Here is a 2,505-nt window from a genome sequence, read left to right as displayed (position 1 = left end):
ATATATATGTATGTATGTATGTATGTACAACTGTGTTCTCTGTATGTGTTTGTTCACATTCACTATCATTTGACAACAGCTGTTAGTGTTTACCTCACCGTCACTTCGCGGTTCGGCAAAGGTTTAAGGTATAATGTATATACGGATAAGGATAGATAGATGCATAGATATGGAGAGAGAGCGAGAGAAAGAGAGAGAGAGAGAGAGAGAGAGAGAGAGAGAGAGAGAGAGATATTAAATATAAACTATTGAACCTCAATGAGTTTTAAAAGATTATCAATATACTTTACCAATCATAGGCGCCTACGCATCATACTCCATAAGCAAATTTGTATTTGCAATTCTCATGGAACAATGATTACCGTATACAATAACTAGCATCAAGAAATACCAGCAAAATCTACTGCAGAACGGGACTTTATATAATCAGGAAATCCAAACAAAGCCAAGTCATGCATATGAAAACTAGCATTTCCCTCAAATAAGCATATAAATATATAGGAAAGTAACAAGCCGAAACACTTCTCACAAAATCACTATTCCAAATCTAATAAACCCTATAAAATCAATAAATAATAATGAAAACCTGCAATAAGCCCAAATACATAAATACTTAGTTATAAGTATTTATGTTCCCTAAAATAGGGGAATACTTCTGAGAGAAACAAATTACCACAAAACGTATGTTTTTATTATGAAAACCGGTAATTTGGACAAAATCTAACTATGAATTTTAAAATCCATATTTCAACACATCACCCCAAAATGAAGGAAATACTTGTCGAAACCAACATTAGCAACAGCAGAAAATATTCATGGAAAACTGCATCACATCAAATTAGGAAATATTTATCGAAAGAAACATTTTACTGTATACCAATGAAGAATGACTGCAGGGCGCACTCAAGCAATCAGCACCTATTAGGAAAATCACTAAATATTTAACCTAACAATCACCAAGAAAATCAGTAAATACTCTGAAGGAATGTGCTCCCCACAAATCTAGTTAATTCATATGCTAATCCGTAAACGTTTAAGAAATAATCACTAGTTTTAACGCCGAAGGAAATATAATGAAATCCAAAATTTAAACCTCACAACGATCTAAAAATACAGCATAAATATTTTCTCGATCTGTATGAAAATGCTACTAAATTCCCTTTATATTTTAAACATACTTTCAAACAGGCTCATATCTTCGAACGGAGTGACATATTGGATATTTTCTGGGTCGGCCCGAAGCTGTAGTAGATGAGATTGTGCCCAAAATCTCACGCATTCTGTTGCTTCAGTAGATCTGTAAAAAAAGAAAAAAAACATCAATTAGCGAGCAGAAGTGAAGTATGAAAAGGGTACCAGAAAAGACTACCACACAGCATCAGTAATTGGATGATGATGATCATCATCATCATCGTCATCATCATCATCATCATGCTAAATTTGATTATTATTTTCACGCTTACGATATCGATCAATGTCATAAAGGTGGCATTGTCACCATCATCACCACTGCAACATTAGCAGAATCAGAAAACGATTGTAAAATATCAGCTGGTGTCATTGGCCTTCCCATCACCATCAACATCATCATGACAAGCATCCCGATTCACATTTCAAGTTACCTTTAGCAAAAATAATACAACAAAATGTATTCTCTGGTCCCTTGCCGTCAAAAATGACGGCTAATTGTAGAATTGTATATGTAAATATGGATGGTAAATAAAATTGATACTCTTGTCAATGTTATCCAGTGATTGTCTTTTGAGATGTGACATCGATCATCGTTTGATACTGTAGGAACGCTGGTTCACACATACAAACATACTTCCCTTGTACACGCACACACATGCACACCTATACTCACTGTTTGATTTTTCTTTTCAGCGTTGAATTTTCACCATTTCACTTACATTACACTCACACACGGATACAAGCACACACACACACTCACACGCACAAACACACACATGCACACAGACATTCACATATATCCATTTTACGTACACACACACATATACTCACACAGAGTTGCAACGCTCCTACTACGAGTTTGCCATTACCCTTTCCTTCCTAATTCATATGCTGTGACGGAGAAAAACACAAGAGTATTGTCATAAACAATACAGCATATAAAGGCGTTGAGCTGGCAGAATGGTTAGCACACCGGGCGAAATGCTTAGCGGTAATTTGTCTGCCGCTACGTTCTGAGTTCAAATTCCGCTGAAGGCGACTTTGCTTTCATCCTTTCCGGGTCGATTAAATAAGTACCTGTTACGCACTGGGGTCGATGTAATCAACTTAGCCCCTTTGTCTGTCCTTGTTTATCCCCTCTATGTTTAGCTCCTTGCGGGCAATAAAGAATTAAATAAACAATACTGCATATGCTATGAACCCCTAACTTTGCAGCATCTGGCAAGCGATGCTTTTTTAAAGGGTACGCCTAACGAAACATTAACTTGAAATTATTGTAGTGTGTTTACCTCATGATTAGCCTTTTCTCGTGCG

At 36.2% G+C, this 2,505-nt stretch overlaps 1 long non-coding RNA gene across 2 annotated transcripts in view; it reads right to left on the bottom strand.

Moving 5' to 3' along the window:
• Positions 1 to 30: 30 nt before the first annotated feature.
• Positions 31 to 2,505, bottom strand: part of LOC106869046 (uncharacterized) — a 108,538-nt gene continuing 106,063 nt past the window's right edge. For both annotated transcript variants that reach the window (XR_008264459.1, XR_001409363.2), the window contains one exon: positions 31 to 1,297. This is a non-coding gene — a long non-coding RNA (uncharacterized LOC106869046). The remainder of the gene's footprint in view (positions 1,298 to 2,505) is intronic.

This window comes from Octopus bimaculoides, chromosome 6 (assembly GCF_001194135.2).
Source record: "Octopus bimaculoides isolate UCB-OBI-ISO-001 chromosome 6, ASM119413v2, whole genome shotgun sequence".
NCBI classification, from domain to species: domain Eukaryota; kingdom Metazoa; phylum Mollusca; class Cephalopoda; order Octopoda; family Octopodidae; genus Octopus; species Octopus bimaculoides.
This window is presented reverse-complemented; position numbering and strand designations above follow the sequence as displayed.